Source organism: Harmonia axyridis, chromosome 6 (genome assembly GCF_914767665.1).
Source record: "Harmonia axyridis chromosome 6, icHarAxyr1.1, whole genome shotgun sequence".
Taxonomy (NCBI): domain Eukaryota; kingdom Metazoa; phylum Arthropoda; class Insecta; order Coleoptera; family Coccinellidae; genus Harmonia; species Harmonia axyridis.
Window position 1 is genome coordinate 15,873,479 of NC_059506.1, and position 15,632 is coordinate 15,889,110.

General features: G+C 35.2%; 1 protein-coding gene and 1 long non-coding RNA gene across 4 annotated transcripts in view; one reads left to right on the forward strand and one right to left on the reverse strand.

Moving 5' to 3' along the window:
- The window catches only part of LOC123682000 (neurotrimin-like), a 910,163-nt gene that overhangs the window by 595,415 nt on the left and 299,116 nt on the right, over nt 1–15,632 (reverse strand). The window lies entirely within an intron of this gene.
- LOC123682010 lies at nt 11,424–12,557 on the forward strand. The gene is made up of 2 exons (XR_006747756.1): nt 11,424–12,310; nt 12,366–12,557. It is a non-coding gene; the product is annotated as an uncharacterized LOC123682010 (long non-coding RNA).

Here is a 15,632-nt window from a genome sequence, read left to right on the forward strand (position 1 = left end):
CCACAATGGATTTATTGGAAGACACGTTTGGTGACCGCCTAATTTCACGTTTTGGAGCAATTGGCCTCCAAGATCTTGTGATTTAACACCGCTAGACTGCTTTCTGTGGGGCTATGTAAAGTCATTGGTCTATGCGGATAAGCCACAAACCCTTGACCATTTGAAATACAACATTCGCCGTGTTATTGCCGATATACGGCCACAAATGTTGGAAAGGTCATCGAAAATTGGACGTCCAGATTGGACTACATCCGAGCCAGCCTTGTCGGTCATATGCCAGAAATCATATTTAAAATGTAATGCCACAAGATTATCTTGCGGATAAATAAAATTCATATCAATCGAATGATCCATCGTTGTTTTATTGCAATTTAAAGTTCTATAGCTCTAAAAAAAACACCCTTAATTTTTTTGGGTTCTGAATCCGAATCAGAGGTTTAGCACAAAAATTCTGTGACGGAACATTAAAAAAAAATACAAAAAAAACTTAATCTTCTGACGTTTTCTTCCATAAAGTTTTTTGTCCGAAAACCCTGGCTCAAACGATAGTTCAAAATTGGCGTATATTATCTATCTCTGCTAAAACTCAGTTGATGGGGTAGTTTTAATTTCTTTGATTTATTATCTCTGTTTCTGGAGTACAGAATTCGAATCTGAAGTTTGCCACCCAAATTTCATGATAAAACATTGAAAAAAATGCAAAAAAGGTGACAACTATCATTTTTTACCGGTTTTTTGCATATAAACTTTTTACTCATAAATTTGAATTTGAGTACTCTGTTGTATTAATACTACGACGGTATTTTTTTCCTAAATATATTTATAGAAATCGATGTAAAGAAATAAACTAAATTTGAAAAAGTGATTTTGAAAATGCTTTTTTTCTCAAAACATACTTGAAAAATAAAACTAGTGAAAATAGACTGAATGGGTTGGCTCTTTCAAGGTTGATATATTCAAAAAGAAAAACATAAGATTTTTTTTTAATATGTAAAACCCCCCCGAAACTGAAACCTGGCTACGCCCGTGATTCAAGGGTATCTCAAATTTTTTCCTCGATATATAGTGTTTGCGTAAAGTTGTAAAAATTTCAAAACCGGCCAATCACTCCACCAGACCAAATTGCATACCATGCATACAGTGACATTTTAAGAATCAATGGTGTCTTAGTAATTACAGGAAGATTCTCACTGCCCCATATATGACAAATTAACTTGTTCACAAGAAAATTCAATGCGAAAAATTGTCATTCAAACCTTGTGGTTCAAGCACCTCATCGGCATATGTTCTACGAATTCCATGGTCAGCAGCCTTCAATTTTTGTGTCAACTGAACCTTATAAGGGTGGAGATGCAAATCCAGACGTAAAATATGTCGTGCTTGTTCAAATGTGGTTACCCCTATTTGGGCATATGAAACAACCAATGTTTTGCTTGAAAGCATCAAGCATTTCCTGGTTGGATTATCCATCGCCGTTTTCTGAATCAAAGCCAGAGCTTATTGACGAATCCCCTACGAAATGCTTCGTCGGATTATTTGTATATAGGTCCCAGAATGATTGATTGAAATAATAAATTATTTCCACTAGACGAAGTAACCGTAGTAGTCTCTGCTCATTTGAAAGGAAGCTTAATTTGATCTCCATTTTTTGGAATAAACCCTTAACCGGCGTAGCCAAAAATTGTAACACTCCGAGCGTGGTGAAGTCCCTAGGGCTCCGCAGCTTTTGAATGATTTTTTTCTGTTCGAAATGGTTAATTGATTCCTGTTTCGCTGAAAAAATAATAAATGGAATACAGTAGAATATATTTTGATACATAAATGAACATATCATTCAACAAACAATTCAATAAATATGATAAACAAAACAAAACTCAAAAATATCGCTAGGGAAATGAACATTAGAATTTCGATCTTAATTCATTGGAAAGAGTTCAATCGAAATGTTTCTTCATTTGAAATATATTGAGTAGATTCTGTAGTATGAAAAATCTAAAATTCGAACTTTTAAACACAAAGACAAGAATTCTAACAATGATTCAAAATCGGAAAATCAAGTCACTTAGCATTTCAATGCATCTGTTACAAATTTTTTTTGTCACATGGCAGACAAATTAAATTATTCTCTTCAATTTTGGAATTTCAATCATCACTAGGCATTGCACAATCTTCTTCAATATCACCCCTTCTTATACTGTCTCTGTTTCACAGATCTCCGTGTGCGATTATTCGTCTTCTTCATTTCTATAAGGTCAACAATTTGGCCTCATCCTTGATGAGTTTTCCGAGTATAAAACTTTCAATTGAGATACGAACAAAATGGGCTCAAACTTTTTTACTATATTGTGAATTTCTGAGTTTGTTTGATTCTTGAAATTCAAACGTATTAAATATCTTCAAGGCCTTGTTCCCTATGTATTGAGTAAAACGGCACCTGTATATTCTTCGCTTTCCTGTTCAGAATTTGTAGCTTTAATGTAAATCTAAAATTTTTGAATGAAAAATGTCCATTCAGCCACATTATTGTCTTTTAACTTTAATTCGTACGGAGACCGTGCACTTTATCTATTTTTACTTTTCCGACTGCGCCATATAATATTTATGTTAACTCAATGAGTTCTCAGATGGTACTGCTTTTATTGAATCGACAATCAATGCAAAATATATACATATAAAATCTGTACATACATTTAACAATACTTGTCATCAGCAAAATAAATAATAATGCGAAGGGAAAGAAAATAATTTATTGACATCAAAAGAATCCTTATATTTGTTTTTATGATTTTTTGTGAACTCAAAAAAAACATTATCTTAATCCCTATTTTTATCCTTTTCTTTTCAATACATTGAGTCATTGATAATCATTGAGACATAAATGTTAATCTTTCATTAACCATTGAATTTATTGTTATATTCTTGAAACAGGAAAATTATCTCTCACAAGAAGCTGTATAATCTAGTGATACGATTCTTATAAGTGTAATCAAAACCGTCCAAAAAAAAAAAGAAACATGTATATGTTTCTTTTTTGTTGGACGGTATTGATTACTGGAATATCCACATTATAAATTTCAAAAAATTGAGATCAAGGAACCTTTTTTCCAGATCCATTCAGTTTACATTGAATTCATATTGTAATTGTTTTGCTCATGCGATATTTCAGGGGGAAGCAAAAATTCAGGGGAGTGTCGAGTCCCTCTACCCCTCCCCTCTAGGGTTTGCCACTGCCGCAAAGGTTCTTTACTGCAGTCAGATGCTTTTCTATTTTTTTTAGAATTAATCACTAATATATTTCCTAATATATCTCAGAGTAATCGAATGTAATAATAATGAAGTGAATGTAGAATTTTCTTCAGATCTATTGAGATAAGGAATAAGGATTGAAATGGACTGTCATGGAAATGCAGAAAGAGGGCCAGCATATGTTGAAGCTTGAAAGCTATCCCGATGGTTTATAAACTTTCTCTATTTCAGCTGACTCTACCGAAGACAAATCGAGATGTTTCACCAGGAGGCAATTCATCAATACGTCGGTGCGATGTTCAAACGCGGGACGAATAAATATCATAACTTTAACACACAACAGAAGTTAAACTCTCTATAAGCTATACTATGCACAGCTCATTCCAGTATTTTTTTAATGTATCGCAAAATAACTACGGAAAATATGTATTACAAAAATTCTGAAATTTCTTCTATATGATATAAAGGTATTCATTTGACAAAAAAAGAATTATAATATCAACAGAAAAAAATTGAATTTCCAGATCACCCACTAAATAAGGGAGTAGCGAATAAATGAAATGAATTAATAACGAATTACCATTTGCCAATTTCGAATTTTTATAATTTTTTTCCTCCGACCCTATAAAGGGTTTTCCAAGGAGAGTTTTTATTTTAAATAGCCCACTATCTGGGCAGCTGTCATCTTTCGACATTTTATAAGTAGAAAAAACGCAATGACTGAAAATGGAATTATATTTACTACCAAATTGGGGAAATTTTGCAGGGACAGTTCACAAAACTAAAAAAAAATTGGGTGATCTTGAAGAGCCTTTTCGGTGGACAATAGAACAACAGGAAAAAGTTGAAATGTTGGAACAAGTTGATATGATGAGCAAAATCGAAAAATTGCGCGTCGCTCAAGAAAATTGAGAATAATGCTACTGGAGCCGTAGGCTGGTGTTAGTGTTACGGTGAATGGATTGCGCGACCGAGCTATGATTAATAATTTGTTTATGGCTGGAATTGGAAGATATTGATGTTGACGACGGTTATTTTCAACAAGCAATGATTTTGAAAGAAAAGTTTTCTGACCGTGTTATTTTTCGAAGTGGTAATCACAATTGGCCAACGAGATCTTGTGAATCAACACTTTTTCTTGGCTCCAAAAGAAAGATGAGGCCTATGCAATTGCTCCACAATTGGATGAAGATCCTGCAAATGGAATTGGTGAAGTTAGCGGGGACATACAGTCGCAGTGTGAATTGGTCAAGGAAAATTTCATCAAAATGATATGGTGCTGCAACCAATCCCCCCTACAGCTTCCCGACCGGCGTCGCTAGATATTTTTATCTGGGATCACCTAAAGGAGTTCGGCTCCAGTTTTCAATTAAGAATCTTCAGTTGTTCTTTGTTATGCTCATAAAGGCTCCCGATATCTCATTATGATATATTCTTTTTAATTGGACGTATGTTCGTCATATGTCTCTACAGTATTATATAGTTTATTTATGTATTTATGTTCTGAATAAACTCTTATTATGTCGCCGCCGTGTGAAGTTGTTCGTTTACTAGCTTCTGAAAAGTATAAAAATTTCTATTGTCGAAACAATTTGACAAATTATAATTATATATATATATATATATATATATATATATATATATATATATATATATAATCGGTTTTAAAACGTCCGGCGACGTTGTCCGATGCCTAACTTCCACTCGTTCCTATCGTTCCATTGGTCCTCTCTTAGATTCCTATCACTCATAGCCTTGGTTATTCCTTCCTTCCATGATTTCTTGGGTCTTCCTCGCTTCCTGCGGTTTGGTGGTATCCAGTGCATGGTCTTCCTTGGCAGTCTGTCCTCATTCATCCTCTGTACATGTCCATACCCCACTAGCTGTTTTCTTTCAATATCTGTTGTTAATGATCCATCCACTCCCATACGCCGCCTGATGTCTTCGTTTCTGCCCCTTTCTCTTCGGGATACTCTTACAGATCGTCTTAAAAACATCCATCTCAGTCGCTTCGAGACAAATTATAATTTCTTAACGATAATAATTGTCCATTAAGAGGTTTTGTACCTTGTAAAACCCACAATTGGTGTAAGACACGAGAATTGTATATTATATATTTCTTCGAATCCATTTACTGTTAATCACAATTGAAATATGTGAATGAAATAAGACAACAACAAATATGTCAAACGAGGGGGATGAATGCTTAAAATGTTTGAAGATATTTATAAATGTGACCCATCTCTACGGGGTGTTCACAAGAGATGTGCTGAAGCAAAATGCATGACCCTACAAAAGAGGGTTTTATTGCTTATATGCAAGGATTGCAAGGAAAGGCTAGCCAGGATGCCATTCATGGTGAAAATGATTAATGAAATGAAAAAAGATATAGAAAATTTGAAATCAGAAATGCAGAAAGATATTCAAGATTTGAAATCAGAACTGAAACCACCCTTGATGAGGGAAAGCTATGCTGGGGTATTACAGAGCGATCATAATAGTAAACCAGAAATTAAAATGAGTTAACCAACCCATACAAAATATTGATGAAAAACAAAAATTATCATGAAGCATTAGCAGATCTTGGAGTTGCGCATGTTACCGGTTCGCGTGATGTAATTTTGCCAGTCTTAGAAAAATTCGTTTGCGAAATTTATGGATTTAAAAATACATCAAATATAAATGGAACAACAGCGTCGAATACCAATTGCAGCATACTGTCTCCGTCAAAACAGTGAAAATCTAGTGTATCCTAATTAAGTGTCCATCCATTTCTATTAGGCGTTAAGGAGCTGGGGAATCGCAAATATGCATTTCTCCAAATGCTTGTTATGTATTGCGTTCTTAGAAGATGATGTTTTAACTCAGCTTTGCATGGAGGTAAGGTAGAGGGATCACAATTTTTCAGTTTGTTCTTGAAAGGTTCATCTTCAGTGTCGTCCTTGTAAGTCGCACAAAATTTAAGGAATCGTACTCCATTTATATTTGATGTATTTTTAAATCCATGAATTTCGCAAACGAATTGTTCTAAGACTGGCAAAATTACATCACACGAACCGGTAACATGCGCAACTCCAAGATCTGCTAATGCTTTATGATAATTTTTGTTTTTCATCAATATTTTCTATGGTCTTACCTTGCCTTTTTGAAAAAATGATGGATTATAATCGCATCCTGTTGATGCATGAAAACCAGGTAAACTCGTACATAAAGAAGGTCTCTCTCCCACACTACAGCTTGTCTATAGCACTACAGGCTCGTACCCATTCATTATTTGTTTGATCACCTGGTAGGTAGAAAGCCCCACCAAAATGATCTGTCTTTTTGGGAATCTTATTTTTTAGTTATAAATAACACTGCATTAAAATTTCAAGCTGCCTCAAATATATTTTTTGGGAAAAAAAATAATATTTTTAGAAATTTAGGGGTTGATTTAGCTCCGCTACTCACCAGCCAGGTCTGCAATTCCGAGTTGGGATATAATAGGAGAGGTATCTGACAAGTTTTCAGCTTGCCTCAAATACCTACCCAAAAATTCGTGCCAGCTCTCGGACTATTAGGGACAAAATGAAGAAAAAACTGAAAGAGAATTCTGATAGTCAATTAGCACAGGAATATAAGGAATATGGAAACATATTACACAAACTTATAAAAAATAAACAAAAGAATGAATATTACAGGAAACAAGTAGAAAGAAATCAAAATAATATAAGAAAATTGTACAAAATAATCAAAGATGCGACTTATGAAGGTTATCAAAATAATATCGATAATCATCTCATGAAAAATACAGATGGCCGGAAATTTAATAGTCTGAATGAGACGGATTTTTGTAATAACCACTACATAAATGTTGGCTTGGAAATGGGAAAAGGATTACCGAAGTTGCAGGGAGAATACCATGATGACGTCAATATCATTAAATCAATCTTTCTTAAACTTATAACTGAATATGAAACATTGCTGAATTGAAAAATTATAGCTCGACCGGCTATGATGATGTTCATGATGACGTTATAAAGAAAACTAATATGGAGATAATTGACCCGCTGTTGCATGTGTTCAATCTTATTTATTTATTTATTTATTCACAATAATATACAAGTGAACAATTTCAACCCATCAACATATTCCATGGGGCGTCAATACATCAATAAATTCTAGTTCAAAGTAGTTAAATAAGTTTCATCAAATCAATAATAATCAAATGTAAATATAAATAAAGTCGAAATTTAAAATAAATTAACATTGAAATAAATTAAATAAAATCAATAAATTAACATTCAGAACAGGTTAAATCTTTAGACATTGATAGTCAATAATCGAGTATAAGACAAACATTATACATACATGACAAACTATTCAAAATGGCTAATCCAAAACTCATTCATTGTGTAGAAGGCTTTTTTGTACTGAATTTTTTTATTTCATGTTTCAACTTATTTTTGTTCATAACTTTGAAAGCTTCAGGGATCTTATTATATACTTGTATGGCCTCATGGTTAATGCTAAGCTGAGTCGCCGCGACCCTATGATATGGTGTTGAAAAGTTCCTCGCATTCCTTGTGGTGTAATTGTGGAACTCTCATTTCGCGTCAGTTTGTCCTTGTTGTCGTGGATGTATAGGATGCAGGAAAGTATGTACAAACAGGTGAATGTGAGTATGTTCTCTTCTTGGAAGTAACTCCTACAGCTTTCAGCACTCCCCAATCCACACAATATACGAATTTCATTTTTTTGTTTTGTAAAAATCTTTTTCATTTCAGGTCCACCACCCCAAAACAGCAACCCATAATTCAAAACACTACTGAAATATCCATAATAAGCGATTTTGGCTGCTTGCTTTCCTGCCAATTGTTTAGATCTTCTAATGAGGTAAGTAGCTACTGACAATTTCTTTTCTAATTCTTCTATGTGTTTCCAGAACTTCAAATTCGGTTCCAGATATATACCCAGGAATTTCAGGTTCATCTCAGTCGCGGGTTTAGTTTCGAAGGTGAGATATTGTGTCTTTTCCCTGTTTATTTTGAACTTATTTGCACTAAACCATAGTTCAGCCTGTTCGAGGATCTTTGATGAAATATCTTTGAGCTCTTCTTCAGTAGTACCAATTGTGAGGAATGAAGTGTCATCAACAAAGAGCACTGTGCTGTGTGATTTAACATTTGGAGGTAGGTCATTCATGTATATCAAAAACAATAGAGGCCCCAGTATGGACCCTTGAGGAACTCCACACTCCACACATCCCCAGTCCGGGTACTTATCCTGAATACAAACTCTTTGATATCTACCTTGCAAGTAACTACTGATCAACTTCAGCGGGACACCTCTAATGCCATAGCTCTCCAACTTCTGCAGCAAGATATCATGTTTAAGGGTATCAAACGCCTTACTCAGATCGCATGCCATCAGCCTGCACTTCTTTCTTGAGTCCAAAGCATCTGCAACCTCAACCAGTACCGAAGTTATTGCTGTACTTGTGGACTTATTTTCTTGGAAACCATGTTGTTCGTGACATATAATATTGTACTTCGTGAAAAATTCCGAAAGTCTATCCTTCAAAGCAATATCCAATATTTTGGAGAGGCTTGGGAGTATTGAAATAGTCCTGTAGTTTGAAGGTTCAGATTTATCTCCTCCTTTGAATACAGGAATTATTTTGGCACGTTTTAACTGATCAGGAAAATAACCTTCACTGTAGCATCTCGTTATAATCTCTGCCAAAGGTTCTGCTATACTTGGAATGATCAGCTTCAACATGCTCGGTGACATTTCATAGATATCTCTACATTTTTTATTCTTGAGCTTCTTCGCTATCTTCAGGACATCTATTTCAGTTATTTCTCTTAAGAAAAATGAATTTCGCATGAATTTTCCTGCTTTTTTCTGTAGGTCTCCAGAACTAACGTCAACTTTTGGGCAGTTTTTTTCAATATCTTTACCTATTTTCAAAAGATGTTCGTTTAAGGTCATAGGATTTATCTCTGCTTCATCATGCTGTTTATTTTTTCTTTGATTACCCCTTATAACCGTCCATATATCCCTGGTTTTGTTTGATGAGTTCTTAATTTTTCTAAGATTGTCTTTCCTCTTTATTTCAACCAATTTTTCCCTGTATAATCTTTTAGAAACATTATATGCTTTTCCACTATCTGAATCTCCTTTTATATGATGTATCACTGAAAGCGCATCTAACCTGTTCTTCAATTCCTTGATCTCCCTGTTTTTCTTCAGCTTTGACACCCAATATCCTCTATCAACTTTCAAAATCTTTTGAGAGCAAGTTAACTCATAGATCTCTAGAATTTGGGCCCAGAACCGGTCAAAGATCTGTCCCGCAGATAAGTCGGAATATACGAAATCCCAGCACTGACTTGAGAGTACCTCAATGAATCGATCTATATTTTGTTTACCCAGATTTCTTCCTGATTTACTTTTTCTTTTCTTAGGTTTCATTAACATACCATACATAGATTTCTTCATAACCCAGATTCATGCACCCCAACTCATCGAAACAGGACCGAAAATTTGTCAGAAACACCTCAAAATCTCCTTGTGGTGGTTTGTATACCCCAATTATAATTTTTCTATGAAGTCTCTCATAAACTCCTGCCAATTCAATGTGATTTTCCACAGAGTATTTCCTCACACACTCCAGTGGCAACATTTTCGAGTCATCTCTGTGAACGATCAGAACTCCACCATATCCATTTGGTCTAGAATAATGGGCACCCAAGACAAAGTTCTGCACTATTAGTTGTTCAGTATGATTTTCCTTCAACCAGTGTTCACTCAACACAGCAACATGTATATCTTCCTCTTCCAAGACCTTTTCTAGGAGTTCAACTTTATTTGTGATTGATCTTATGTTCAAGTTTAAAATGTTGTATGTCTTATCCTTGATGTTTTCTCTGTCCACAAAAAAATCGGTATCTTCTGACAGTCACTCCTTGAGACCAAAACTCAGGCTTACTAACTTCTTCAAGTAGTTTATAATCTATTCTCACTTTGAAGGCTCTGCTTGAACTTCCTTCGTTCGAAATTAATTCCACCTGTGACTTTTTCCCTGGAAATTTATCCGAGAGGAACTTCATGACGTCCTCTGTTGTACATTTTATATTAATTTTCCCTACATATAGCCATGCTTTTTGTTCCGCTGATTGAAGTGCGCTTTTTATGTTTTCGCTTGTTCCCCTTATTTGGAGGTTATTTTTAGATATTCCCTGTCTATGAATCGCTGCCACAGAATCCATGTTGTTATGAGTAGTTCTTTTAGTATTGTTTATATTTGTGATTTCTGTTTTTTGTAGATCTCTGTTTACCGTCTGGTTTTCCTTTGTGACGCAAGATGGTGCTATTTTAGGGATGCCTTTCGTTTCATCAAATGAGACGGATCTCTGACGTGACATTACCGGTTGACTTAACAGTAGTTCATTTGCGCTACTCACGGTTGACGGTTCTGACTTCGAGGCTCCACTGACATCCACTGGGATTTGTTTATAATTTGTGTTATATCTTTTTTTATTGTTTTCTGATATAACCTGACTTTTTCTAGCATCTTCCTTTTTCATTAAATCTATTATCAATTCTTGATCTTTTACTCTTTTTTCTAATTGGGTAATTAGTTTCTCACTCAAAGTTTTATCCATCTTGATATGCTTGCTGTCCAAGGCGCTTTCCGAATTTCGGTCTTGTGAATTTTCCACTTTTGAACTTTCCCCTTCACTTAATTTGGAAAGGGCCACCAATACTACTCCACCAATTTTAGCACTTGCTGGTAACTTTTTGAAAATGATATATTCAATTAAGTCATCTTTTTTCCATTTATTCAGTTCGGTTTGAAGTTGCACTACATTCACTTCAGCCATCTTGAATTTCACTCTTATCATACAAGCGGAAAAATACCCTCTGAATTTAAGACAACGGTGGTGATACCCATTCACAATCCGGGAATGAAAACATCTATTAATAATTAAATAATTAAATCTTGTAACTCTAGTCTTGAGTTCTGACTGGTGGAGTTCTTTGAAATTAACAAAATCAGATATATAGGAAAATCAATTCGGATTCGTTGAGGACTGTTCTACATTGGATGCAATGCATGAGCTGATAACTGAAGTAGTGAATAACTTGAATATGAGTAAAAAATGTATTTCTGTATTTTGAGACTTTGCTAACCCTTACTGGAACAGTGGTACAAAAATTGTACCACCTTTTCCCGAACAAGCGCAGCACAGTGGTCCATATAACATACCACTCATTTTATCGCAAATTTGATACGGCACGGAAGCTTTAAAAGTGTACCTCCTAATGCATCGCATGCATATATGCATAATACGCATATCTTGTGTGCAAACGTAAACATCCCTTTTATCAAACATTAGTTTCTGCGACGCATTTGCAGGATAGTTCACGTTTATATGCAAACCAATTTTTTTGTGAACAAGTACCGTCTTTTTTTCATTTGAATTTATTTGTTGAGTGTGTTTATCCTATAAGCTTCAAGAATAGTTTTCATCAAGTAAGTATATTTAAATTTTCTCAATATTTTGTCTAGAATGTAGTGGTACTTTATATGTACCACTGCGCCGTACGTATATAAGGGTTGGTCATGAACTATTATTCCAGATACAATGGAATATTTGCCATTCACATTGAAAGGACTAACCCATGCTGAGCTTATGGAGGAAATAGAAAATATTCCATCTGATGCAGAATCTATTGTTGACGAGGACGAAGATGACGAGTCGGAACATCCCTTGCGGAATGAAATTTGTATAGAAAATTTGGTTCAAGACGTCGAAGATGACATCAGTGATGACTTGTCTCATTAAAAAGAAAACGAGACAACAGTCCATTAGAAATTAAGAAGCATAAACCGCAAGTATCCATAGAAGTCAGACTTGACAGTTCAGCACATCAACCTGGAAGAGGCACCAGAAGAAGATGCGCAGTATGCAGCACAAAAATTAATCAAGTGAGAACTGAATGGACCTGTACAATTCGTAAAGTTCCTTTGTGTTTGTCCAAAACGAAAACATGCTTCTAGGATTTCCACTCAAAGGTAAAATTACTCATCGTAAATAATTCGACAAGTAACTTTCATTTCTATCTTTCAGGCATAGTGGTACACTATATGTACCACCTCCTATAGGGTCCCACGATTTTTTTGGAAAAAAATTTACATTGATTTTTCATTATATATTCATATTTCTTCCTAAATAAATACAAAAACATAAGTAATTATGAACTTTTATTTGTCGTGCCACCCGTGCAAAATATCTTCGCTGATCTCTGTGCCAATAAGGGTTGGCTTTTGATTCAGTACCTCATGAAATGCTATTAAATGTATTAGAAAAATCCAGTATAAGAGGCTTGGCTCTGCAACTTTTTAGAAGCTATTTGGCAGATAGAATTCAGATGGTTAGGTTGGATAATGTTGTTAGTAAAAAGCTCAGAGTGAAGATTGGAATACCTCAGAGAACGGTTCTGGGGCCGATACTATTCGTGTTGGATGCGAATTCACTATTGAGATTGAATATTGGTGGTTTGACTGTATCATATGCGGATGATACCGTTTAAGTGATTTCTGGGGACTCGTGGGATAGTGTGAGAGAGCGAACGATTGAGTGTTTGAGGAGTATTAAATTATGGCTTCAAATTCATAAATTGACATTTGACCTATCGAAGACGAAGTATATGGCTTTCTCTTTCAATAATGCAAACAGACCAAGGTACATTTCAATAACCGTAGACGGTCAATATGTAGAGGAAACATCCCCAATAAAATATCTCGGTATTGTAATCGATCAATTTCTGAGGTGGAAACCTCACGTTGAGTATATATCAAATAGAATCCGAAAACTGATTCATAAGTTCTACTTATGAATCAATGAATCCTCAATAAAACATCTCGGTATTGTAATCGATTCATTTCTGAGGTGAAAACCTCACGTTGAGTATGAATCAAATAGAATCCGAAAACTGATTCATAAGTACTATTTGTTAAGAAAAATTTTAGATGACAAAACTCTTCTACTGGTTTATAAAGCTCTTGTTGAATCAATCCTAAGATATGGAACATTGTTATGGGGTGGTCTTTATAACAACCACTCGCTCTGCTCGCCGAAGGGGCTCCGCCCTTTGGACCCTTCACTATGGCGGTAGATCCTTCACTGGGTATCCGTTTAGAAAACAAAAGATTTTTGTCGGAAACCTTGTATCGTTAGCTGATTTTGAACGTTGAAGTCTCCAGCAACATAGATTTCTTCATAACCCAGATTCATGCACCCCAACTCATCGAAACAGGACCGAAAATTTGTCAGAAACACCTCAAAATCTCCTTGTGGTGGTCTGTATACCCCAATTATAATTTTTCTATGAAGTCTCTCATAAACTCCTGCCAATTCAATGTGATTTTCCACAGAGTATTTCCTCACACACTCCAGTGGCAACATTTTCGAGTCATCTCTGTGAACGATCAGAACTCCACCATATCCATTTGGTCTAGAATAATGGGCACCCAAGACAAAGTTCTGCACTATTAGTTGTTCAGTATGATTTTCCTTCAACCAGTGTTCAGTCAACACAGCAACATGTATATCTTCCTCTTCCAAGACCTTTTCTAGGAGTTCAACTTTGTTTTTGATTGATCTTATGTTCAAGTTTAAAATGTTGTATGTCTTATCCTTGATGTTTTCTCTGTCCACGAAAAAATCGGTATCTTCGGACAGTCACTCCTTGAGGCCAAAACTCAGGCTTACTAACTTCTTCAAGTAGTTTATAATCTATTCCTACTTTGAAGGCTCTGCTTGAACTTCCTTCGTTCGAAATTAATTCCACCTGTGACTTTTTCCCTGGAAATTTATCCGAGAGGAACTTCATGACGTCCTCTGTTGTACATTTCATATTAATTTTCCCTACATATAGCCATGCTTTTTGTTCCGCTGATTGAAGTGCATAGCGCACTTCAATATCTTCCTCTGATTTGGAGGTTATTTCTAGATGTTCCCTGTCTATGAATCGCTGCCACAGAATCCATGTTGTTATGAGTAGTTCTTTTAGTATTGTTTATATTTGTGATTTCTGTTTTTTGTAGATTTCTATTTACCGTCTGGTTTTCCTTTGTGACGCTAGATGGTGCTATTTTAGGGATGCCTTTCGTTTCATCAAATGAGACGGATCTCTGACGTGACATTACCGGTTGACTTAACAGTAGTTCATTTGCGCTACTCACGGTTGACGGTTCTGACTTCGAGGCTCCACTGACATCCACTGGGATTTGTTTACAATTTGTGTTATATCCTTTTTTATTGTTTTCTGATATAACCTGACTTTTTCTAGCATCTTCCTCTTTCATTAAATCTATTATCAATTCTTGATCTTTTATTCTTTTTTCCAATTGGGTAATTAGTTTCTCACTCAAAGTTTTATCCATCTTGATATGCTTGCTGTCCAAGGCGCTTTCCGAATTTCGGTCTTGTGAATTTTCCACTTTTGAACTTTCCCCTTCACTTAATTTGGAAAGGGCCACCAATACTACTCCACCAATTTTAGCACTTGCTGGTAACTTTTTGAAAATGATATATTCAATTAAGTCATCTTTTTTCCATTTATTCAGTTCGGTTTGAAGTTGCACTACATTCACTTCAGCCATCTTGAATTTCACTCTTATCATACAAGCGGAAAAATACCCTGTGAATTTGAGACAACGGTGGTGGTACCCATTCACAATCCGGGAATGAAAACATCTATTAATAATTGAATAATTAAATCTTGTAACTCTAGTCTTGAGTTCCGACTGGTGGAGTTCTTTGAAATTAACAAAATTAGATATATCGGAAAATCAATTCGGATTCGTTGAGGACTGTTCTACATTGGATGCAATGCATGAGTTGATAACTGAAGTAGTGAATAACTTGAATATGAGTAAAAAATGTATTTCTGTATTTTGAGACTTTGCTAAGGCTTTTGATTCAGTACCTCATGAAATGCTATTAAATGTATTAGAAAAATCCGGTATAAGAGGCTTGGCTCTGCAACTTTTTAGAAGCTATTTGGCAGATAGAATTCAGATGGTTAGGTTGGATAATGTTGTTAGTAAAAAGCTCAGAGTGAAGATTGGAATACCTCAGAGAACGGTTCTGGGGCCGATACTATTCGTGTTGGATGCGAATTCACTATTGAGATTGAATATTGGTGGTTTGACTGTATCATATGCGGATGATACCGTTTGAGTGATTTCTGGGGACTCGTGGGATAGTGTGAGAGTGCGAACGATTGAGTGTTTGAGGAGTATTAAATTATGGCTTCAAATTCATAAATTGACATTTGACCTATCGAAGACGAAGTATATGGCTTTCTCTTTCAATAATGCAAACAGACCA